Raw genomic sequence first — 27,477 nt, forward strand, 5'->3', positions numbered from 1 at the left:
AAGGCCTTCATCCTCAACGGGCGGATGTTCCAGCTCATCAGGATCAAGGTAGAGTGGCACGGCCTTCTCCACTGCCATGTTGTGTAGCATGCAGCACACGGTGAAGATGTCACACACCTTGCGTGGGCTGTATTGGAGGGCTCCGCCTGTCTTGTCCAGGCACCTGACCTGAACCGGCTCTTCAGGAGTCCAAAAGTTCGCTCGATCACCCGCCTGATCTTCCCATGAGCATTGTTGTACCGCTGGTCTGCAGCTGTCCTGGGGTTGCGTAGTGGAGTCATTAACCACGGCATGTTTGGATGTCCAGCGTCTCCTGCAAATTGACATCATGGAAATGAGTGTGTAATATGATGCAGATCATGAAGTTGTGACATACTGACATACATAGCTGACAGGGTATACTCACCAAAAAGACATGCCCGGTGGTTGTGCAGCTGCAGCATCATCTGTGGTACCCTGCTACGCCTCATAATGAAAGCATCGTGGCACGATCCTGGAAAACGTGCACAAACATGTGAGATAATCATGTTGGCAAGAAACACCACAAGGGCATTTATCGAGTGGTAGTGTTTCCTGTTGCGATACGCTTGCTCCTGAGCCTGTGGTGGCACTAGAGTAACATGTGTACCATCAATTGCACCAATTACATGTGGCATGCGGCCCAGGGCATAGAATTCCCCCTTGACATCTGTCAACTCTTCTGGAGTAGGGAATGTAATGAATTCATCCAGGTGCAGCAACATAGCTGCCAATACATCACCCAATACCCGGCTAAACATAGTCTGAGACATCCCTCCCACATCAGCTATGGTGAATTGGAACGTACCTGTGGCAAAGAAATGGAGGGCTGCCATCACCTTTACCTTGGGTGTCAGCGCAGTTGGATACCTGTGGCGTGGTTGTAGGTGAGCCTCCAGCCTGTCCGTCAGGTCCTTGATCATCTGTCGGTTGAAGCGATAACGACGGATGCAATTGCGCTCCCTCATGGCTTCCAAGTCAGGCAACGGCCTTTCCAGAGGGGGTGCCCTGCAATACACAATTTATAGAAAATGTCTTCAACGGTCTGACTAAGACAATAACAATGTACATGGCACAAGCAACACTGCTTCAAATAATCTAGACAATTTGGAGTGTGGCGTGGGATACACACTAATGTAACATGTGCCAGCTCCCAGCCACTCCTCCGTGAAAAGTAAAAGACCTGTGGTGTGTGGAATGGATATGACATGCATACAAATGATCTGATGGAAAGGTCTTAGTGGGCATGAAAATGTATCATGTCAGTGACACACATCATGTGAATGTGAGTAGCAGCTTGTCTGCACATCCAGACAGCTGACAGCAATACACACACACACACCACATGTGCCATCATTTGCACAGTTCTGACTTAGTAATGTTGCGGTGTTTACATTCCCTAACTATTACATGAACATCATCATACATCATAAATCTTAGATTTGTGACAAATGGTATGTGCTGCCATCACACATATGAGTGGGTAATTAACACACGGGGCATGGTGTGTGTACATTACAAACCAGGTTATCACGCCAAGGACACAACATAGATGCTCCTACAGCACATGTACTGAACTGTATGGACGAGTTACTTACGTTTTGTAACAAGATATCAGTCAGGAACACTAGTTATTCGCATAATCCCGACTTTGAATACATGACAAGCTTTTGACAAATATGCCTCCCTGGATGCCATCAATCTGCCCAGTGAGTCGGGACTATCCAGGCCACATCGGAAAAAAGACAGTGCAGGTGATTGGCATCCTACAAGGGCGTGGCCAAGTATTGCCCGTACCTACAATGCACACTCTGCCAGCAGTTACACAACCATGTCCCACAGAGAGTGTGGGTACCAGACAAAGAGGCATGTGATGTAGGAAGAGCCCACTCCCAGACTCAGGGAGGATGAAGACATGTTTCCGTAGTGCTCATACCTCTTGGATGCCCTCTACAGCGGAGCTAACGGGAATGTGGTCTGTGATTTGGGGGCCTGGATGCCCATGCTCTCTGGGGTGGGGTGGGAGGACAGGGAACATGGTCAGTCCGGGGAGGGGAGTGGGCGTCTGACAACGTGCCTATCTACAGCCAAACATGCAGCGTGCCTGTACATGCTGGTCAATATAGATACAGTACATTCCTGAAGATAGGCCTGCAGAGGCACAGCGGAGCGTGAGTGGAGTTGAAGGACCTAAGTGAGGAGGTTGGTCCTCACGGCGGCAACGGAGAGATGAAGGGGCAAGGCTCCGGCCACCCACGTAAACACTACACTGTACGTTGCCCACTCATCCACAAACACGTTTGGAGTAGAGACATCACCAATGTCAGGCTAGGTGTCCAGACCACTCGCATCCCCCAGTCCACCTGTCCTGTCGTCTTGGGACTGACACTCACGTGCCACTGGGTCTTCATGACCCTACAAATACCCATTAACACCCATTGTAATGAGCTGTGGCAGGCTCATTGAAGTTTTACTCCCCATGCAGCATTAATAGCGGTGTTCAGCCGCACAGTCTCCACGCTGGAGCCGTACAGTGTGTGGTATTGGGGACAGCACCACCCAAGAACGGCACCAAGGCTGACACCTGGGGGACTGTTGCCAGTGAGGTTGTGAGGTGAACCAGCGAGGACCAGGGTGACCATTCACATCCTGTCTGTCCCAGCGGTTCCGGGACGTATGCGCCGCCTGCGTCATGGACAAAGCGAGTGATGGCGTCAGGGGCAATTCACCAGACGCGCTTGTGCCCCCAGACGGGTCCGCTGGGCCAGGAGCCGACGCGGAGGCCGTTGTTGGGTTGAGGGACATCATGGACATGAGGAAGTGCACTGACTCCTCCTGCTTCACATGCAGGGCAGGGCCCGGAGGTCGTGGTGCAGGCTACGACGACAGCTAATCTGACAGAGCCGCATGGCCGGTGTCACCCGGATCACATGCAGCATTGCACGTGCATTGTGGGGATTTGGAAGTGCGATGACATATCTTTGACTCATTTGGGATACGTGAGGACTCAGCCCTGGAGGACTGATGTGTAATTCAGGGGCTCTGATGTCTCAACACTCACGCCCAGGCACTCGTCCTACGTCCAGACCATGAGCTATAGTGGTGCAGGGCCAACTGCTGGAGTCTGAGCGGCTTGTGGGTCCAATCACACCTGGATTCATAGGTGTGTTCCCAGCAGTTGGAGCAGCTCTTGTTGTTGTGCTTGACGTGAAAACAGTGGAGACACCAACGGTGAGGGTCAGTCACCAACATGAGTCGTTGGCATTCCTAACAGGCTTAGAAACGGACATCCATACTGGCACCGTCCGGAGTCAGACAATCCAAGTGAAATGGTCTGAAGTAAATGTACTATGATTTTGCTTGAAAAATGACAAGCTTACACTCATACAGGACCAGCGCTTGTGTTGTGAAATAAAGTTCCTGATGTGTGCACGCAGAGGTGACATCTGAGTACTCAGACAACGTCATCACGGCACACACAACGCCAACAACACATGCTGGGCCGCAGGCCATGCCTACCGACACACAAGTGTAGTGCTGAGCGGTAATTGCCATATCCAGGATGACTCTTGGGGATATTCAAAGGTGAGTAATATGATACTGACCTGTAAATGTCATATGCTAACATCATGCACAATGTCGCACATGGCACACACATGACGTGGTCACACAGGGTCATGCTGAGCAGCTATTAGACCTCTGTGACAGTGGGCATGTTGCTGTCATCATGTGCCAGTTCCCTGTACTGAATGGTGTGGCATTCCAGTGTTGATGTGCATCACAATATGTTGCAGACTTTACTCCGGTGTGAAGTGTTGAATGCATGTGATGCACATGTGAAATATGGTTGATGATATGTCTCGCCAGCTTTTCACACATCAACTGAGTCACAAAGTCACAGTCCCTGTGCTTCTTCTATGTCTGCCACATCTTGGGCATGCTGTTGTATGGATGCCATGCTGATGTATGCATCCACATCCTAGACATGAGTGTAGACTATATCCCTGCTATGTGATTTCCTGGACTCACTCTCCCAATGGTGACATGGGGTAGGACAGGGAGGCAGCCTACACAATCGTACACTTGAGCATGTCTGACGCACTGTATCCCAATGGTACGTGCGTGTGTAGGCCTCGTTTCCCTATTGCATTTCAGCCATACGCGAGCCAAGCGTACCCCAATGGTACGTGCGTGTGTAGGCCTCGTTTCCCTATTGCATTTCAGCCATACGCGAGCCAAGCGTACCCCAATGGTACGTGCGTGTGTACGCCTCGTTTCCCTATTGCATTTCAGCCATACGCGAGCCAAGCGTACCCCAATGGTACGTGCGTGTGTAGGCCTCGTTTCCCTATTTCATTTCAGCCATACGCGAGCCAAGCGTACCCCAATGGTACGTGCGTGTGTAGGCCTCGTTTCCCTATTGCATTTCAGCCATACGCGAGCCAAGCGTACCCCAATGGCACGTGCGCGTGTAGGCCTCGTTTCCCTATTGCATTTCAGCCAAACGCGAGCCAAGCGTACCCCAATGGCACATGCGCGTGTAGGCCTCGTTTCCCTATTGCATTTCAGCCATACGCGAGCCAAGCGTACCCCAATGGTACGTGCGCATGTAGGCCTCGTTTCCCTATTGCATTTCAGCCATACGCGAGCCAAGCGTACCCCAATGGTACGTGAGTGTGTAGGCCTCGTTTCCCTATTGCATTTCAGCCATACGCGAGCCAAGCGTACCCCAATGGTACTGCGTGTGTAGGCCTCGTTTCCCTATTGCATTTCAGCCATACGCGAGCCAAGCGTACACCAATGGTATGTGCGTGTGTACGCCTCGTTTCCCTATTGCATTTCAGCCATACGAGAGCCAAGCGTACCCCAATGGTACGTGCGTGTGTACGCCTCGTTTCCCTATTGTATTTCAGCCATACGCGAGCCAAGCGTACCCCAATGGTACGTGCGTGTGTAGGCCTCGTTTCCCTATTGCATTTCAGCCATAGGCGAGCCAAGCGTACCCCAATGGTACGTGCGTGTGTACGCCTCGTTTCCCTATTGCATTTCAGCCATACGCGAGCCAAGCGTACCCCAATGGTACGTGCGTGTGTAGGCCTCGTTTCCCTATTGCATTTCAGCCATACGCGAGCCAAGCGTACCCCAATGGTACGTGCGTGTGTACGCCTCATTTCCCTATTGCATTTCAGCCATACGCGAGCCAAGCGTACCCCAATGGTACGTGCGTGTGTACGCCTCATTTCCCTATTGCATTTCAGCCATACGCGAGCCAAGCGTACCCCAATGGTACGTGCGTGTGTAGGCCTCGTTTCCCTATTGCATTTCAGCCATACGCGAGCCAAGCGTACCCCAATGGTACGTGCGTGTGTAGGCCTCGTTTCCCTATTGCATTTCAGCCATACGCGAGCCAAGCGTACCCCAATGGTACGTGCGTGTGTAGGCCTCGTTTCCCAATTGCATTTCAGCCATACGCGAGCCAAGCGTACACCAATGGTACGTGCGTGTGTACGCCTCGTAACACCATTGGATGGGTTGCATACGCAACGGCAATGTTACCGTACTTGTGTGGGAATTTGAATAAATACATAGCCAGCATCTAGGGGAACAGTGTACTGATCAAAATGCAAACAGGTTGTCATGGATACAGAGTTTTTTGAGCCTCCTACAGGTGTTGTAGGAAATTCAGTTGGGCAAAAGTATACAATGTTGCAAATGTTGTTGTTCAGCTCAGGCTCAGTTTTCAAACCATGCATATGTGTGTCATGGCCTTATGTGTGATGTGATTGGATGGAACATAGGATGCTAACTATGGTGGCCTATCACACACTACTCCTTGGACTCACAGACCCTCTGCAGCACAGATATAAGGCAGCATGTGGCTGTGGGAGGGCACTTGCCTGCACAACATTGGTGTGGTAACCACAGCTGCTGTCTCTGAATCCTCTGGACCATGATTTGCTGAGCATGGAGAGGGCACCTGCATTCACTGATGCTGAGAACAAGGCCCTGCTTTATGCCCTCCTGCCAAACTACAGCAAGCTGTATGGGAGACCAGGGGATCAGGTGAGTGATGTGTGCAATACCTTGGAGTGTGCACCTGTTGTGTGTGTGACATAATGGCCACTGTGTATGTATGGTGTTTAGATGCAATGTTGTTGGGAGTGAAGGCCAGGGTGTACAGTGTTATGTCAAGAGGGTTATTTCTTGTAGTGGGGTGTGTGACAGTGTGTCACGGGCTGCAGTGCATCCAGATGTAGCATACATTGCTCTGTGAGTGCCATGCTCTAAGAGTGTTTAGCGCACGTCATGTCATCTGTAGCCTTTCAATGGCATGTACTGCAGCAGTGTTTGCTCACAGGCCACATACTCCTGGACAATGATGCAAATGTGTGGAGGCTACGATGCCCTGTTGTCATCAAGTATTTTATGCACATATGTGTGTCTTTTGGACATGGACCAGGTGTACTGATGCTCTTTTACTTTACATTTGTGACAGGTATCTACCTATGAGAAGGGTGAAATCTGGCTGGACATCGCCAGGGCTGTCAGGAGTGAGGGGGGGCCTCGCAGGAGGCTCAGAAACATCAAGAAGAGGTGGCAGGACATCCGGTGCTGGACCCGCCGCATCGCCAGAGTCCAGCTGCATCTGGAAGCTCCACGCCGGCATGGCGGCACCCGCCACCTCACCCCCCACATGCTCCGGGTCCTGGAAGTGGTGTTCCCAGACCTCCATAGGCAGTTGCAGGAGGGACAGCAGCAAGTAGGGGGTAGGTACATGCCTGTTTGTTGTCATGTGTGTCACATGCTCCCTGCAGTGCTCCAAGGCATGGTAACACTCCCATAGTTTGAGTGGTGTGGTCAGACAGGCACTCCATGCATTGGCATTAGAATGTCCCAGTTTCTGCAGCTGCTTCTTTAAACTTTTAGCCGTACTACACATTTGCCCTGCGCTTTGGCTGATGTTTGTTTTTCACATGTACTCCTATGGTGCAATGTCTCAGTATGCATCTTCCTTTGCACATCATCATGTTAGAGGTGGGTCTGTGACACCTGTTGGTACATTACATGTAGCACCACATGTGCACTGTGCCTGCCATTCTTAATACTTTGGCACGTATCCTGAGTGTCAACATGTGTTTTCTGCACGAGTCAGCCTCAGTGGCCTTTGTCCATGGTACTCTTTTGATTTGTCATGTGTTGGATACAGGTGCACAATGTACATGTGCAATATTTTGGGCTCATGCATAGTCACACTGGGCAGTGCGTGTGTGCATATTCGCCAAATACTTAGATTGTTGTTTCTAACTAATAATGATGGTCAGCCACACAATGTGGCTTTGGGTGTCAACAGCTGTGATGCCAGTGTGAGGTGATGTAACACTTGATTCATGTCCCAGGATGGCATCAGATTTCAGTTCAGGCAGGACTTTTCCCATGTGCAGTAATGGTCACATCTTCTTCTTTGGCTGCCCTCCCCTCCTCCAGTACCATCTCCACCCTCCCAGTAGTTAGTGTCCCTAGGGTCCGTGCTAGACCCCGTGTCTCCTTTGTTCCCGGCACCGCAGCCCCTGCCCCTGTGTCCCCTGCTGCCCTCAGTGCTGAGACTGTGGACCTACTCCGGCAGATTGCAGTAGGTCAGACATCCATGCTGACTGTCCTCCATGGACATACACAACTGCTTACACAGGTGGTGTCGTTCATGGAGGGCATGTCATCGGCCATGTCTGATCTACGTCGGAGTGTGGCTGCCATGGAGTCAACACTGACGGCAGCTCTGTACACCCAGCAGCATCTGCCCCCCCATCCTTCAGACCCATCCACCTCTGCCTCTCACATACCTACACAGCATACTCGCACACGCCACAGGTCAGACACACCCAGCTCACACACACAGCATAAGAAGCTCAAAGCTCCACGCACCCATTCTCAAGGGGAAGTAGGCACACACCCAGGGAGAGGGGTGACACCTCACACACGCATCCACACACCCCGTAGAACTGACTCACAGCCCTGTACCTCCACCCCCAATGTGTCCCCGGGTTCAGGTGGTAGTTTTTCTGCACTGGCTGCGGTGTGCAGCCAGGTTTTTTAATCTACTTTTGGCAATGCCCCAACCAGTGTGGATGAATCCACTACACCTGCACCCACTCCACCTGTCCTTCCCTCTCCTGTCCATGCGGTGCCGGAGGATTCCACAGATGGTGCCCCCATAGTTCCCACAGCGGATTAAACGCCATGTGCAGGCAAGTTTGGGTGTGTGCACACCCATGGAGGCACAGACTGTTGCAGAGACATCTTTGGACTGGCCATTGGCCTTTAATGAGCGAGGACTCTTATTTGCTTTTATATTTGGAATCAGCTGAATAAAGCTATTATTTTCCTTTTCTGAACTTTAGTTTGTGTGAAAATGTCTGTGACTGCTGTGTGCCTGGGAGGTGGTGTGATGTTAAAATATAGTTATGTTGACATGTGTCAATCTCCTGGTGGTAATGTGGTTAAGAATGGTAGGTTTTTGTTGTAATGGCTGGCCACTGTTGGGCAGTGGGGGGGTGTTATACACACACACTCTGATGCTGGGCACTGGTGGGCACTGGTGGGCAGTGGTGGGCGTCTTAGCCACACACACACTCTGATGCTGGGCACTGGTGGGCACTGGTGGGGGTCTTAGCCACACACACACTCTGATGCTGGGCACTGGTGGGCACTGGTGGGCACTGCTGGGGGTCTTAGCCACACACACACTCTGATGCTGGGCACTGGTGGGCACTGGTGGGGGTCTTAGCCACACACACACTCTGATGCTGGGCACTGGTGGGGGTCTCAGCCACACACACACCCTCTGATGCTGGGCACTGGTGGGCACTGGTGGGGGTCTTAGCCACACACACACTCTGATGCTGGGCACTGGTGGGCACTGGTGGGGGTATCAGCCACACACACACTCTGATGCTGGGCACTGGTGGGCACTGGTGGGCACTGGTGGGGGTCTCAGCCACACACACACTCTGATGCTGGGCACTGGTGGGCACTGGTGGGGGTCTTAGCCACACACACACTCTGATGCTGGGCACTGGTGGGGGTCTTAGCCACACACACACTCTGATGCTGGGCACTGGTGTTGTGCGGTGCCGTACCGTACCCCGAGGTCGTTGACGTACCGTACCCCAGCTGGATGGCGTACATGCTGCACGTATTACACTGGTGAAGTGCGGTGACGTACTTCGATGACGTAGGTGCGGCACGCCTCCGTATTGCACTGGTGTTGTGCGGTGACGTACCATACCCCGAGGTCGTTGACGTACCGTACCCCAGCTGGATGGCGTACATGCTGCACGTATTACACTGGTGAGGTGCGGTGACGTACTTCGATGACGTAGGTGCGGTACGTCTCCGTATTGCACTGGTGTTGTGCGGTGACGTACCGTACCCCGAGGTCGTTGACGTACCGTACCCCAGCTGGATGGCGTACATGCTGCACGTATTACACTGGTGAGGTGCGGTGATGTACTTCGATGACGTAGGTGCGGCACGCCTCCGTATTGCACTGGTGTTGTGCGGTGACGTACCGTGCCCCGAGGTCGTTGACGTACCGTACCCCAGCTGGATGGCGTACATGCTGCACGTATTACACTGGTGAAGTGCGGTGACGTACTTCGATGACGTAGGTGCGGCAAGCCTCCGTATTGCACTGGTGTTGTGCGGTGACGTACCGTACCCCGAGGTCGTTGACGTACCGTACCCCAGCTGGATGGCGTACATGCTGCACGTATTACACTGGTGAGGTGCGGTGACGTACTTCGATGACGTAGGTGCGGCACGCCTCCGTATTGCACTGGTGTTGTGCGGTGACGTACCGTACCCCGAGGTCGTTGACGTACCGTACCCCAGCTGGATGGCGTACATGCTGCACGTATTACACTGGTGAAGTGTGGGAGTGTGTGGACCAACGTACCCAGAGATGACAGTCGTGCAATGGAGATGTGCGCGTGTGGCAACACGTACAGGTATGTTGGATTTCGTTGTACTCACCTTCTGCGCCGTCGTCGGTTTCTAAGTACGAGGTGGTGGCCGTACATGATAGGGATGAGACGGACGATGGCGTTCATGTCCTGCTTGTCGCATACCGGGGTGCGGTTTGTGCCGGAGTGTGGTTTTACGGTAGTTTAGAGCTCTCGTAGACAAAGAGCCGTACGGAGTGTGTTCTACACGGATCGTACTTCCTGGTTCGGGAGACGTGCTCTTTTTACGTTTGGACGTTGCGTCGAGCGTCAGCCGACTGCAATTCGTATGGACTTTCGATTCGTACGGCGTTTTTTACGAGCCGTACGGAGTGACGCTTTAGATTGTGATCGTACTTGCTGATTCGTACGGGGACGCCTACGGGTACGACTCGTACGGGGAAAAACGCTCCGAACCGCTATTCGGAGCGCTTTTTCCCGAATCGGAATCGACCCATAAGTGTGGCATTTACATGAGGCTGAACCCAGAAGGAAAGTATGTGCCTTTCATAACCTGCTGGCTACCGCACCACACACAAACCACACTGAAAGTGCAGGCTCCTCCGCATGTGGCCATTGTCAGCAAACTGCACTGGTATACAATTAGTTTGAATCACTAAGGGCAGCCAAAAATGGAATCCGGCTAGATCCTATTTACTCCAGAACTACTCCCTGTAACAGTAGTTAATTTGTAAAAATAAATAAGTGCCGGGGCTCTAGTCAGGAGGCAGCTTGCACCAGCCCATTTCTCTTGTTAGCACAGCCTAAAACAGAGCCAACTACTAACCATGAAAGTGGGGAGTGGATGTGGCGTAATGACCAGAGCACCTGACTTTGGGGCTGGGGAACCAGGTTTGAGTCTCAGCATTGGCTCAGCAATCTGTGATTCTGAGCAAATCATCTAATTTTCCCTGTAAATGAATGTGTCCTTCACTGGTGCTCATGAAAAGTGCCGGTGTTGATGATTAAGCTGAGCACAGGAAACCACCTGCTCAAATTAAGCACTGCCCTTCAAGCTGTCCTCTTCTGCAATGGCTCTCACCGCCATGCTCTCCCCTGCTAACATATGAGTAAAAAACCTAGTTAAGATCAAATAGCAAAGAAATTCAACACTTATGGCAGAAACATAACCTTAATTCCCAATGCCATCATGCGCTGTTGTATCCTCTCACAGAATCCACATAAAATACCAAATTACCTTAATGATATTAATGCTATATTTTGCCACGTCTTGAAAGACACTTTAAAAGATAAATGGAACCCTGTCATACAATAAAAACATAATATAGAAATGTGTAACATGAGCACAATGTAATGATGTTGGATGGCTCATGTTCAACATAAGAATATATCATGTCCTCATCTTCACATTCAGCTAGATTCATCATTGTAAAATCGGCTCGCAAAGGGCCAGATTCTCAGAATCGGGCCCTTTGCGAGCGCAATTTTTGCATTTGGGATTCATCATCCCAAATGCAAAAATCGCAAAATGCGAAATCGCTATATTGCGAGGAATTGCATTTAAAGAATCTCTATTTGAGATTCCTTAAATGCAATTCATGAACCATTTTGGAATTGCGAATTCAAAATTTTTGGCCGCTATTTACCGCGAAGTCTGACTTCGTGGTAAATAGCGAAAACTTAGAAAAATGCACTTTAGTGCATTTTTCTAAGTTGTATGTTACACACACACATGTCCTTTGGACATGTGTGTGCGCAACATCAGTCTACATTTTCATTTCAGGGGTGCTACAGGGTGTCCTTTGGACACCCCTGGCACCCTTGAAATCGCATCCTTATTTGCGATTAGCAATTTGTGAATCGCAAATAAGGAAGCTGTAGGAATCGCAAATAATATTACGATTCCTACATGAATGCCGTTTTGCGAGTCCTTAATAGCGATTCCTTAATAATCGCTATTAAGGACTCGCAAAACATTGCAATGATGAATCTGGAGGATTGTTTTCTTAACAATACTTGCACAAACCTTTACAAACGTTTTGGCTGTTCTTATCTTTGAATACATAAACGTTGTACATGCTAAAAAAAAAGAACGGGCTCTGTGAGACTTCCTTTCCCAGGGAGTTTTCTAAAAGGAAAAGAAAACAATGGTTTGGCTTTGTTTGATCTGTATAATGTCCCCACACACAGGCATACATCGTCCATGTAAATTGACAAAGGTTACCTTATTTACCACATAAAGCGGAGCAATATACTAACATATTATACATGGGCACACAGACCAGCACACCTGCAAACACCCAAGTTCAGAAAGCAGCACAAGCAGCACCCAAGCAGAGAACTACTGGTGCCTCTGGCTATCAATAGCAGACTTCAATGAGCTTAAACGTCCCCAGGCTTTGACAATATTATCACTGTGCAATAACCAACTTCAGTGGCCCAGCAGTATTGGACATCAACGGCAGGCAGTAATGAGCATCAATAGCCCCATAGAGCACCAAGCACAAAACCCAAGACTAAGGACAACAACATACTTTTAGCTTCAAATGACACAACATACTGTTTATAACCTCGTTCATGACTTCACATGTAACATACCAAATTCTACCAGCAGTGATAACGTTATCATCTCATAAATGGAATGTTACTTTAAATTGTAAATTTTACGGGTATTATCTTAATTTCTGACGCCGTGAGTACTGCCATGAATGTTGTCCCTCCTTTTAATATATTTGATTCTCAACTTATTTTTTTCTATGCGTTTCAAAGCTATTTCTAGCTCAACTCGAATACCTTAGTGTAGGTAATAGTTAGAAAATAGTGAGAAAGTCCAAAAACGCACAAGTTAGTTAAACTGTGTCTTGAGCGTGTGTATTACTATGCGTGCCAGTTTAGTGAGCATCATTGAAAGGCGGTGTCTGGGGAGTATTTTTAAACGAAATCAGCATTTTGTCTGGCAATAGATATCCCACTACTCACCCTTGGCCAAGAGCTGAGGGAGGATTACTTGGCCTCCAACACTCCTTTCCTCATAAAAACCACTAACTCAGAATCATTCACTTCCTTCATCATCTGCTGATAAGCAACATCTTGTTGTTTCTCCACCTCAGGCCTATAGGTAGCGACTGCTTCCAGACAACTGCCCAAGTGGGGCAAGGGCAATTTGGCAAAGGTAAACAAGACACCAGGGCAAGGGCCAGCGTACGCGTTCATATTCCTCTCTGAAAAAAGTGTCAGATTGAGGACTGGGGCAGATATCAGCTGCCGGATAATGACAAATGCGTTTGCTAAGTGGACAGTGGAGCAGCTGTAAACTGATTGCCAGACAAACATTAGTGTAGCTCAACTGGAGGACAAAGAACATTGTTATGGCTTGTCATTCCACACAATGCAAACTAAATATTTCTAAAAGAAAGCTCTATGTGGCTATGCATCTCCCTTTTTTTTCTGTTTAAGAAATTTTTATTGATATATTTAAAGAGAAAATTATACATATGTCAGAAATAATGATACAAATCACAACAGAACATAGGGCCTACAACATATGTATAAGAAAGAGGGAAGTAAAGAAAGGGAGATAGAAGAAAGAGAGAAGACAGAAGGGGAAAGGAAAAAGAAAAGAACAGAGGAAAGGAGAAAAGAAGGAAGAAAAGGAAAGAGGGAAAAGCCATAGGGATAAAACATATGTGTGAAATAAGAAGGATCAATCAGATAGGAGAGTTGGAAGAAAGATACGAAGTAAAGGGAAGCCAAAGAAGATCAGATTTAATTTTTAGGGGAATAGAAGAGGAGGAAGCAATAGCGATCCGATGTTCATCACAAATGAAATTCCACCATGTATGCACAGAAAGTTTGGAGTTATCCTTCCAACACGATAAAATAACTTTAAATGCAAGAGCAATAAACAAGTCCAACAATTTAGCAGAAGAGGATACAATATCAACATCATCTGATAAAGAACCTAGAAAAACATTCAATAGCGATAAAGGAGAGGAAAAATGAAACAGTGGCATGCAAATATTCCAAACATCATTCCAAAATGACATAACTGGGCGGCACTCATATAACTGATGTTTAAGTGAACCTAAATCTTGAGAGCATGACCAACATAACGGGGAGGAAGTCGGGGAGAACTTATTAATACTAACAGGAGTAATAACAACTCTATGATAAATGAAGAACAAAGATTGTGTAATATGAGCAGAAATAGATATTTTAAACAGTTTGGACCATAAACAATCCCACAACGAGACAGACAATGAGATGGTAAGATCATGTTCCCAAGCAATCTTAACATTTGATTTAAGGCGATCCTTAACATTAGATGATAGAATGGAATAAACAATAGCAGCCTTAGGCTGTTGAGTTGAAAATAATGGGTATAGTTGAGTAGTGGGTGTGGAAGTGGGAAAGGTAGCAGGACATGAAAGAGAAGCTAAGTGAGACTGAATGGCAGAGGTTATAATAGTGTACTCATTAAGAGACGAGGAGGGTGGGTGATATACATTTTGCAGTACGATAAAAGGAATAATTACATTACCATCAAAAAACTGATGAACAAACAAAATATCCTTCTCTTTCCAATATTTAAAGGAAAACGATTTCCCTTTGTATTTGAGAAATTTGTTATACCACACAACAGAAGATAAGAAGCATTGGAGGGGGGAAAGATTAGAAGAGAATGCAATATAAAGCAGCGCTCGTGAATATCTTAAAAGGGGGAATTTAGTTAGAAAAGAGCAATTTGTCATGAAAACAATCTGCTGAAAAGAAAAATCTTTAAAAAGGGAGCGCTCAAAGAGAACCCATTTAGGCACAGGATTATTCACATAATCATAAGCTAATGAAAATGACTGTTTGATCAAAAAGGCGGAGTGATACAATTTAAAATTGGGGAAACGAACACCACCCTCGTTTTTAGGGCGGATACGTTTCTGTAAAGCAATACGGGGGTGTTTGTTATTCCACAAAAAAAAAATTCAAATCGAGTTAATGCGGGACAAATAAGAATTAGGGATTTTGAAAGGGAGCATAGAGAGAACGTAAAGAATATGGGGAGTAATCATCATTTTAATCGTGTCTAACCTGCCCACCAGGAAAGGAATAAGGGGGACCAAATTTGAAGGAGAGATTGGAGTTTTTTTAACAGGGAGTCAAAGGTAGATTTTAATGTGTCGACTAAGGATGAGGAGAACCATATACCTAGGTATTTAATTTTGGAGGGACACCATGCAAATTCAGTATCACTAAACATATAATGAAAGCAGGCTGAATTTAGAGGCAGGACTTCTGTTTTGGATAGATTGAGCTTATATCCCGAAATGGAGGAGGACAAACGCACTTCATCCAAAAAGTGTGGAAGGGATGAAGTAGGGTTAGCCATATAAACAGTACATCATCCACATACGCAGATAATTTAATCTCCATGGACGGTAGTTTAAGGCCAGCGATATTAGGATTGGACCGAATACGTTCTAAAAAGGTTTCCAGACATAAAATAAATAATAAAGGGGAGAGAGGGCAGCCTTGCCCGGTACCTTTAGATAAAGAGAAAAACGTAGAAAATTGATTGTTAACAAAAATGCTAGCTCGGGGAGATGAATATAGGAGCTTAACCAGGGAAATAAAAGATGGACCAAAACCAAACCATTTAAGGGTATGGAACATGAATTGCCAATTAATGCGGTCAAATGCTTTTTCCGCGTCTAGAGATAATGCTGCCATTGGGGATTTGAAATTTTTACTATGAGCAATAACATTGGCGAACATACGGGCATTATCTGCAGCAAGTCGACCCTTCACAAACCCTACCTGGTCTGCTTTTATTAGACAGGGAATAATGGAGTCAAGGCGAGTAGCTAGAATTTTAGCAAAGATTTTACAATCATAATTAATTAAAGAAATGGGGCGGAAATTTTTGCATTGTGAATTATTTTGATCAGGTTTAGGTATTATGATGATGAGGGGATCAAGAAAAGACCCAGAAGCCTTAGCATCAGCAATAAAGGAATTAAACAATTGCAGGAGTTTTGGAGCAAAAAAGGCATGAAAGGCAGAGTAAAATTCAACAGGCAGTCCATCAGGACCTGGCGCTTTTGATTTTTTAAGGGAAGAGATGGCCCGAGTAATTTCCTGGAGAGTAATATCCCTTTCAAGTAACGCAAATTCATCAGTAAGAGCAGGGGGTGAAGGGAGATTATCAAAAAAGGAGGATACATTTATGTCAGAAGGATGTGTATCATCGGTATATAGAGATTGGTAATATTGATGAAACACATCAGCGATATCTTCGTCAGACGAAACCAATTTATTGATCGAATCATTAAATATAGGGCCAATATTTTTACGTTCTGACTTAATTTTTAAGTAGTTAGCCAACATTTTCCCCGCTTTGTTTTGACCACCATGGAATTTGGATTTGATTCTAATAAGGGTATTACAGGCTTCATTAGTGATAATTTTATTCAGGTCAGATTTGGCATGAATTAGCTCCTGAAGTGCAGACTGGGATTTGGAAGTAAAGTAAGAATGTTCAAGCTCCTTAATTTTTAGAAGTTGGTCCTCATATTTCCTCTTGTTAAGCTTCTTTTTCTTAGAGACATATGAGATAGTGAAGGCCCTAAGTGCAGCTTTGAAAGCATCCCAATTATTAGGGATAGAAGTGTCAGCTGGGTCATTTATTGCAAAAAAAGTCATTAAAAAAACTTTCAATTTCTTTCATAAAGACAGTGTCAGATAAAAGAAATGAATTAAATTTCCAACGACTAAATTTAGACGAAATGAGGGAGAGGTCAAGGGAAGTGTAAACAGGAGCGTGGTCAGATATAAATATGGAACCAATCATAGATTTCTGAATAGAACGAAGAAGAGATTTACTGACCATAATGTAATCAATTCTGGAGCGGGTATGGTGCACATTAGAGAAAAAAGTGTATTCTAATACATCAGGATTACACATTTTCCATGAATCAAATAAAGGACGAGAAGCAATGGCAGATTGAAAGCTCTTATGAGATTTCTCAGGTTGAAACTTGCTAGAGGACAATCTATCTGAGAAAGGGTCTAGCCATTGGTTAAAATCACCAGCAATTACAAAGTCTGGACAATCAATGGATGATATAAGGACTTTAATATCTTCCCAGAATTTGGGATCTGGTCTAACCGGGCCATAAATATTTAGTAAATCCAATGTTTTATTTTGGATTACAACCTTCGCCATTGCCCAACGTCCTTCATCATCATTTTGGGATGATACAATTTGAACATTTAACGCTTTGTGAAATAAAATAGCAACCCCCCCTTTTTTACTAACAGCAGGAGAAAATATTACTTGCCCCACCCATTGCCGCTTCAACTTAAGAGATTCAACATCAGAACAATGTGTTTCCTGGAGAAAAACAACCTGTGAGTTAAGTTTAGACAAGTGGGACAATAACTTTTGACGCTTGACAGGATGACCGAGACCTCGAACGTTCCACGATACAAAATTACACACGATGGTAGAGGGGAAGAATGGGTGACAAATGGTTTAGACACACTGCAAGGAGGTAACTAAAAAAAGGGAAACAGCAAACAGCCATTAAACATAAGAAGACAAGTCCCAGCATACTTACAACACTGAAGTGCAATACAATTAATAACAGAAAGGAGAACAACACCCATAAGAAAAAAAGAAAGAGAGACCACTCAGGACAGCAGAAGGAAATAAAGACGGCTGGGCAGATAAGCCATGAGAAACGAGAAAGGAAAAAAAGAGAAAAGAAGGGAGTAAAGAAAAAGAAGAAAAAGAAAAGAGAACACGGATCAAGGCAAAATAGCCTGATCCGTAAAGAGAAAAGCAACCAAGACAGCAGGGACGTAGAGACACCAGAGAAGGGACAGAACCCAGCGGTCTACCAATGAAAGGACAAATATAAGAAGAAAGACATACAAAGATATAGAGGCTGAACGTTAGGGAAGAAAGGATGAACAAAAAGGAAGAAACCAACAGAGGCCATCAAGGAGGCAAAAAGCATTAAAAGAAGGACAGAAGAAGAAGACATTAATGAGCAGTGTCCCTATTGGATGGAGAGACACTCTGAAGGAATGAATGCAACTTCTGTGGATCGTCAAAGGAACGGGTGCGACCATCATGCGTTATTTTGCAGAAGCATGGGTGCAGGATTCCATATTGAATGTTCAATTGTCTCATCAGAGGACGTAGATTCAAGAATTCCTTGCGAAGAGCATTAGTGGCAGACGAGAGATCCTGTGAGATAAAAATGTTGTGACCAGACCATTGGAGACGACGTTTAAGCCTCGCTGCCTTCAAAACGGACATTAATTCAGTAAACTCAAGGAAAAGCATAATAATGCCTCGAGGCTTGGAAGAGTTGGAATTCAGACGACCCAAGCGGTGAGCTCTTTGTATGTTTAGGGGATGAGTAGATGGTTGGAGATCCAAAAGTTCCTGTAGGAATTTACGAATAAAAGACACCATATCTGGGCCCTCCAAATTTTCCGGAACACCATAAACGCGTAGATTGTTCCTTCGATTACGATTTTCAAGGTCCTCGGTGTGAAGCTTGAGTTTGTGGATCTCTTGTTCCAATTGAGGGATTTTGGCAGAGACATCTTGGATATTACTAACACGCTGTTCCAAATTCAACACCTTGCCCTCCATAACGACCCAGCGTTCCTCAATCTGCCTAAGATTTTCGTTGGTGGCAGTCATGAATGGTTGTAGACCCCAAACCTCTTCCAAAATGGAGTCCAGAACCGGGTTAGAGGAAGACTGGATGGGGGAAGGGGGGTCATTTTTGGGTCTCTTCGGTTTAGTGCCAGTCTGGGATAATTCTGTGGTAGGTGAAATATTCGACAATGTGCTATACAGATGCTGTACCACTGAAAATTGCTAAAACGTAAGCTGCTCTGGAACAGGTACAGCACAAAAGCCGCCCAAGCGTATACCTCCTGAGTACTCCTCACAGACTCTGAGAGACAAATACAGTCATAGGGGCACGAGAATCCAGCACAGTGAGTATAAATATATAGTACTGGAACTGAGGACAAAGCACTTGAATATGAGGAAGAGCGCTGGAATGAGACAACTGGTTGAAGCGTCACAGCCTGAAGAGCTGGTAAATGCGTCACTGTGTGAAGAACTGATCAATGCGCCACAACATGCGGAACAGAACCTGCCACAGAGACTTCTTCATGCGCCAACAACATTGATACGCAGAACTGATAAAAATCATCCACAGAAGGCTGCATTATGAGGGCAAGGACACTGGTAAGGCAGAGATGTTATGCATGTGGAGCATACCGAAAAAGGCATTCATAATAGTCAGGCACAAGGGGGAAATAGCAGCTGAATAGGAACCTCAGCATGAAGTGGTGAATTATGATAGCATTATCAGAGTCAAGTGAGATAAGAACATCAGCGCTGCCATGCTGAGAACGAAATAGCGAGGAAAATCCAAAGCTGTGAGGCTCAACTCAGGAGTATTACGAGACGCGGGATCGGCGGCTCAAAATGGCGGCCACCCGCGTCTCCCATGACAGAAAACTACCGCTGGAAAAATTAAGCGTTTCGCGGCATCACAACAGCCGCCAATAGGCAATAGTTGCTCCTCGTACCTTCCGCCGGCCTCAGTGACGAGCAGCCCGTTCAGAAGAACTGCCAAGACTTAGAAAAGACCATTCTAGGGTCCCGGTACCTCGGAGCTCACGGGGAATCCGTCCGTGCTCTCCGGCGCGCAAGCCACGCCCCCTATGCATCTCCCTTTGAACATAAAAAAGACAAGGAATTCTGGGGGTGCGGGTGATTACTTTTCTAGAAAGTAGTATAAAGAAAAAGAATACAAGGATTGACAATGCTGACGGATTTGGCATATGAATGGAGCATACATGTATGCACACAGACACAAATAGTCCATGCATAATTTTGCATAAATTATACATTCTTGCACACATAAAAGCCACACCAATATAAAATGGGGGTGGGGGTGTTCCCTGCATGGTAAAAAGGTGTGTACCACTGCCCTAAGTGCCAGACTATATGTGAAACTATTACCCCAGAATTTTTATTTTGGCCTTCACAAAACAGCTCTCAACAGCTATCACCGGCACATCAAGGAAGCCAAGAAAGCAGCTTTCACCTCTTGCATTGACTCCGCGGCCAACCATACGAAGGAACTCTTCAAAATAGTCAAAGAATTCTCCAACCCTACAGCCATAAAGAACAACATCCACCCCTCCCAAGAACTCTGCGACACCCCCTAGACTCTACTACATCAAGATCACCAACATCTACAACAATTTCAACCTTTAACCCACCACCCGCAACACTAATTAATTCACCCAACCAGCAAATATCAGCCAAACCAATACCACCTGGTCTCCACTCACCACCCTGACCACCTCAGCCAGCATGTCTTTCATCCACTACAGAGCACCCACTGACCCCTGCGCATATCACCTCTATAACCTCGCAATAAACCCTATCAGCACGCAACTCACCATCATTCTCAACTCCTACATCTCCACTGCAACCTTCCCGGACAAATGGAAACACAGAAACACCCCCTAAAAAAAGCTGACCCCAGCTGACCCCAGCGGTCTAAAAAATTATCGTCCGATCGCCCTGCTCCTCTACCAGGCCAAAGTACTCAAAAAAGCCATCGACCAGCAGCTCACTGAAGTCCTGGAACAAAACCACATACTGGACACCTCACAATCTAGATTCTGGCAACCCAAAGCACTGAGACAGCACTGATTGCCGCCACAGATGACATCAGAACACTCACAACCATGGAGAAACTGTGGCCCTGATCCTCCTCGACCTCTTCGTGGAGTTTAACACCGTCTCACACAAGACCCTTATCAACTGACTCTACAACATAGGCCTACAGCACAAGGCCCTCAAGTGGATTGCCTCCTTCCTGACAGGATGCACTCAGAGCATCATACTGACTCCCTTAATCTCTCCACCCAAAGGCATCATTTGCAGGATACCGCCAGGATCGTCCCTCAGCCCCACCCTGTTCAACATCTACATTACACCCTTGCAGATCTCGTCAGATCCCACTGACTCAACAAAATATCATACGCAGACAACACTCAACTGATCCTCTCACTCACTGAGGACCCCTCCAACGCCAAAAGCAACTTCTGCAACGCCATGACTAACATAGCCAAATGGATGAGAGACAACTGTCTCCAATCCAACTCAGACAAAATCAAAGTGATGACCTTCAGGAAGAACACCTCTGCATGGGTCCACAGCTGATGGCCTGCAGAACTCAGACCCACACCAACACCGACCGACAATGCATGCAACCTCGGCATCATCCTCGACAGCCAACTAACCATGAAATGACAAGTCAATGCAGTCCCTTCCTCCTGCTTCTACACACTTCACATGCTCCGCAGAATCTTCAGATGGATCCCAGCCAACACCAGAAAGACCGTCACTATGGCCCTCATCACTAGTCGCCTCGACTACAACAATACCCTCTATGCCGGAATCTCTTCCCAGCTCCTCAGAAGACTCCGGACCATATAGAATGCTGCATCCAGACTTATCCTGGACCTTCCAAAACAAACCCACGTCGCCCCCTACCTGAGCTACCTCCACTGGCTCCCCTTCCAGAAGAGACGCTAGTTCAAGAACCTCACGCAGGCCTACAAAGCTCTAAATATCTAGAACCTACCTACATCGTGCATCAATTGAACTTCCACCAGCCCTCCAGACACCTGCACTCTCCTTCACTAACCCTGCATCTATCGCAGCCGTAGAAGTGGCCTCTCTTTCTCCTACATCGCTGCCAACCTTTCCCTCCAACTCTGTACAGCCTCCTCGTTGGCAGACTTCAGAAAGAGACTCAAGACCTGACTCTTCGATGGAGAAACAGAACCCAGATGCCCCCAGGGTGACAGTGCTGCGCTTTACAAATGCTGATTGATTGATTGATTGGTTGATTATATCTCAGTACACAAGATGTCTATCAGAAACCTCCCAGTAGACAGTGTTTAATTTGTAAAATAATAAGTTTGCTGCACAAAGATTTGCTCAGAAGCCTGTGGCAGGGCTACTAAATGCCAAATACCAAGGCTGAGTACTCTTGAATCCACCCAATGCCTCTTTAATCTAGCTTTACCATCAAACACTCCCTGCCTCTTTATCTTACTGTTGCAGGTTCATTCTTTCAGCCTTTGTCACAGTTTTGCATCTCTTTCACTTCATCCTTCTTTCCCCTTCTGTATTTTTTTCTCACATACTCTGAGTCAAAGTCTGATGAGGAGAAATACGTTTTGGTACCCAACAATGAGTGCTGGTGAGCCCCACCTGCAAACACCAGCTAAAAATAAGCAATGCTTGTAGAATATTGAAACTGAAAAATACAATCTACCCGAGTTGGAGATCATGCACCTCTTATGCTAGTGCCTAGAGTTTGTAGGGCGGCTCAGTGGGTAAAATGGAATCTGCACTTTGCTTATATTTACCTAATCCCAGCAGTGGTGTAAAATGATTCCCCTCCAACGAAGAAGGTGAAGGGACAGCTCCTCAATCTCCCATATTTTACAGACATTCATTGGCCTTGAGCTGGGTGCTTGAAAAGCACATTATCAGTCTGGGATGAGTATGCCACTTATAATTGCTATACTCATATAGCACGGCCTATAAAGTGAGTCCTATCTAGGTAACAAGAACATTTTATAATGTTGCCTACCTTAATTAGATGACATCAGAGGGATAAATCAACTTTAGTTAAAGATTCGTTTGGTATTATTTATTTATACCCTTTTAGTTCATTTGTTTTTTTGTTAGAAAATATTTATACGAAAAGACATACCATATACATACACTTATTCAAAAAAAGACATACTCAAAAAGACTGTACTTAATCACAAAAAACATTACGCACGACATAAATCAGAACATTTCATATGTACATTTGCACAATAGTTTGTGTACCAACACAAATATTCATTATCTGCACTTTCAATAAAGTTAATTCACAATCAAAAAATAGAGAAAGAATCAGGTGGAGAAAAGATAAATAAATATCAAGCACAATGTAAATAAGACTGAAGGGCTTAATCGATATTTCAGTCATTCAGGGAGCAATTTGTTGCTAGATGTTTAATCAGTGCTTATCTCCATTTGGCCGACGCGTTTCGAACTCGCTATATTAATTTGCGTGTTCTCCTCAGGGCTTAATGACTTTTTCCTGCATGGTTTTGTGCAAAAAATATAAATGAAAAAGAAGAAATTTACGTCAATTTCTCTTAAATAGTGAATAGCCTCATTTTATCGCTCAAATATGTACGTTAACTGCAAGGTGATTACCTTACAAGAGTCGTCGCAGTTTGTTAGGGTTCAATTATTATGTGACGGTCCCTGCCGTGGTTTGTAGAAGAGGGAAAAACCAGTGAGATCTGATCAATACAATGTTCCTATGGCGGGCGGATTCCCAGATGCCAAAACAGTGTGCACCCCTATCTCAAACCTTGTCCATGTGTTCCCTTCTTTTAATCAAAATGTGGTAGACATCCGGCGTTTTTTTGGGGCGTTTTTAGGCGTTTTGTCGAGCACCCACAGGTCCCGTTTGTCAGCCTGAAAAAATGAATGAAGAGGAATTGTAACTCGTCCTCATTCCATTTTGAGGCACTTGTATAATCCTTAGGTAACACCAGTGTGTACCTGTGCTCCAAGCTTGGCGGAATATGTTCTCGCTGCTACAGGCGTCTTCATGCAGAGACAGCTTGAAGTGAATTAGAGCGGGTCCTGCAAAGGAGACAAGCGCTCGGTTAATCGCTGCTTGTCGATTATATCGTATTTCAAGTTAAGCGTTACAGTATAATAGTCACCTACCCCTTGCCTTCTGTTTAGGGCTACACTTCTAACTCGTAGTGGCATACCATCAATGCGCCATGTTGGAAGGGGGAGTGGATGTTTAAACGGATCACATGGCCTAAGGAATTGTGGGATATGTAGTCTCATTCAGTCTATTGCTCGTGAAGGTTTGTACAAGGTGAATTATCACATTTTGGGGGTGTCTACAATCTAGAAATTTCAGACATGGAATTCAACCCAGTCTGGAAACTATTAAATCGCAGTATCAGGTAAGCTTCCTTTTTCAGCAGGGCATCATCAACATCTTGGACTCTTTTATTGTGCCCTATTGAGTACAGGACTGTCCATTTGAAGTCCATTTCTGAATGGCCTTGTTCAATAAAATGTTGGACCATAGGAGCGGACACAACTTTGTTTTTGATGCGCGATCTGTGTTGTGTGACACGAGTGTTAATTTGCTGATTCGTTTTGCCTATATACAATTTGTCACAACTGCAAGTGATTGCATAAACCACATTCTTGGTTTTGCAATTACTAAAATTTTCATTCTTCCATCTTATGTTCCTGTGAAGAAATTCGCTGCCCTCAATTGTTGTGTCACACGACACACAGTTTCCACATCTATGGTGGCCCGTGATCTGTTTTAGACCCCATACTGATAACAGATCGTGTTTGGGTTTCTCAATCATTACATCTGCACGAACAATCTGTTGGCCTATGCTTCGGTTTTTTTTAAAAGCAAAAATCGGCTTTGGAAATGGGCATTCCAGTTCTTCTAACAGATGCCAATTTTTAAGTATGGTTTGTCGTACCTGATGGGCATGAGGGCCAAACGTTGTGACACAAACTATTTTTTCTAATTCGTGTTTCTTTTTGCGTTCAAGAAGGCACTCTCGTGGAGTGTAGCGTGCCCTCTTGCATGCGTGTTTCAACAACTTTTTGGGGTATCCCCTGGTGACCATTTCTTCACAGAACTTCTTAGAGTGCAAATCATAATCCTTAATCTCTGAGCAGTTCCTCCTAATTCGGAGAAGCTGCCCATAAGGCAAATTAGTCCTCAAGTTTCTAGGATGTGCGCTCTGATGGTGAAGGATGGTATTTCTGTCTGTCTCCTTTTTGAAGAGAGACGATTTTAGACACCCATCAATGCATCTTATTTCGACATCTAAAAAAGGCATTTTTGAGTTGCTCTGTTCCATAGAAAATGTAATGTCCTGATGCTTATTGTTCAGCCACTGGTGGAATTCTATCAATTCGGTGTGGCTCCCCTGCCACAGGAGCCACACGTCGTCAATGTATCTGAGCCACTGTTTTATATGTTTTTTGTAGGGATTGTTGTTCTCCACGAACTTGTTTTCATACTCTGCCATAAACAATATGGCCATCTCCGGGGCATCAAATGGTGTGGTTTTACCCTGGGGTGTATTGCCACCAGCTGACTTCCCCTTGATCTTAACTGACACTGTTCCTCCAGATGAATACCAGGTAGATTATGCTAGTGACAGAGATGATACAAAGGGGAGGGATAATATTAAGGAGGTGGCTCGTCCTATGCAAATTTTGGAAATTCTATCATGGAATGCGTCAGGCATTCAATCCAAACTAAAAGATCTGGACTGGTGTACCTTCATGGAGAAATTCCATATATGTATTTTACAGGAAACTTGGGCAATGGAAAAACTTTATAGACCAGGTTATACCACTTATAGCGTGGAGGCTAAAAAGGGAGCGCTAGGTCGAGCTGCTGGCGGTCTTTTGATATGGGTTAAGAACTACTTGGTTGGTAGATTTCAGGTTCTTGACCTTATATCAGATGAATTATTGGGCCTGGAAGTGCGTTTCCCTAATGGGAAAACTCCTCTGAAGATCTTTAATATTTATAATCGTTTTAGTAGCCCCCATAGACACTCAAGCACAATAATAACGCTGTTAAATCATCTAGAAGCTTCCATAGGGGACTATTATCTGATGGTGGCCGGTGATCTTAATATCTCTTTTGAACCGGTAAACTACATACAGGAACTGACAGCATCTGAAGATGAAGCAAGAGGGATAGTGAGACTAAATATTCCCTGTCTAAAAAAAAGCTCTAAGGCTGCAGAACAGATGTCATAATTTGTTAATAATTATGGGTTGCGTGCATGCAATGGCAGAACAGAATCAGATAGAGAGGCATCTCACACCTTTAAGAGAGGGCTATTGAAATCTAGGCTGGATTATATTTTGGTAGATCTAGATCTCGGGAACAGCTGTGGGCCACCTTGAGGGATATGGGGATGCCCGTTTATTTGGTCAACATCTTGATCCGTATGCACTATGAAACCTATGCAAAGGTGAGATGGAGCAGTGATGCCGCCCTTTCTGGGAAAATCTCTATACAGAAAGGAGTACGCCAGGGGTGTGTCCTGGCACCAACTGTTTTTACCCTTTTTATAAATGGCATTATAGGGGAGCTTTTTAATTGTGGTGGGGACCCCCCAATATTGGCTGGTCAACAGATCCCTTGTTTATTATTTGCTGATGACACGCTACTTATTGCAAAAACTCCTAGTGGCATCCAAAATTTGTTAAATAGGTTTGAAAAGGCTTGCCAGAGTAGGGGATTAATGATAAACTGTGGCAAAACAAAATACATGGTTTTCAACCCTTATAAGAAAAGTACAGGGCCCTTGTTTCTGGACTCCCAGGCTCTAGAGAAGATTAAAGCCTTTGATTATTTGGGCATCAGGATAAGTGAAGATGTTTCCTGGTCAAACCAGATTAGAAAGAGTACTTTGACCCTTCAACATGTTAATAGAGCACTATTGTGCAAGATCAGAACTTCCCCCTATAGACCACTAGCCCCTATATTAGAAATTCATAAGGCAATGGGCTTAGGTGCAGCCTTTTATGGGGCTGAGCTGTGGGGCCTGGATAATGTAAAAGAGTTGACTAGGGCCGAAAATAAGTTTATACGGGCAATCGCGAACCTCCCAGGATGCACACCCTTAATACCCCTTAGATCTGATTTAGGGTTAAGATGCATAGGATATTATGCTATCCTAAGGGCGCTCACCTTTTGGTTAAGAATTTGGGTGAGTAGAACGAAGGTACCACTAAGGTGTGCTATGGGCGAACTCCTTGATTTACATAAAAAAACGGGGCGCATCAAATGGCTCAAACAATTGAGGGATTGGTTCACAAAGCTTAGTATGAGTTATCTATGGGATGATCCAGGGTGTATCCAGAAGGCGACTATTCCGTTTTTAAAAAAAAGGTTCTGGGCTTTTATGTACCATGAATTCTTGATAAATAATTCTAATGGCTCGCTTACAATAAATGTTCTTAATTTTAAATGCGAGCTTACCTTTGAACAGTTTTTAGATGACATTGAGCCCCTTCAGGCCAATGCTATATATTTGCAGTTCAGATATGGGATTTTACCATTGCACACTAGAAGAAGTAACTGGGCCAATGCACTTGTTTCATTCATATACCCTGTGTGTTTTGATAAATCAGAGACCATAGAACATTTTCTCTTTTTCTGAACTGCATATAATGATTATCGAAAAAAATGGATCATCCCTGTGTGTCGCATTTTATCTTGCATTCGCCCCTCTGATGCCATTAGGATAATTACGTCTGATAATACCAGGTGGCTTGTATTTGCACTAACTAGGT

This window comes from Lissotriton helveticus, chromosome 11 (genome assembly GCF_964261635.1).
Source record: "Lissotriton helveticus chromosome 11, aLisHel1.1, whole genome shotgun sequence".
Lineage (NCBI taxonomy): Eukaryota > Metazoa > Chordata > Amphibia > Caudata > Salamandridae > Lissotriton > Lissotriton helveticus.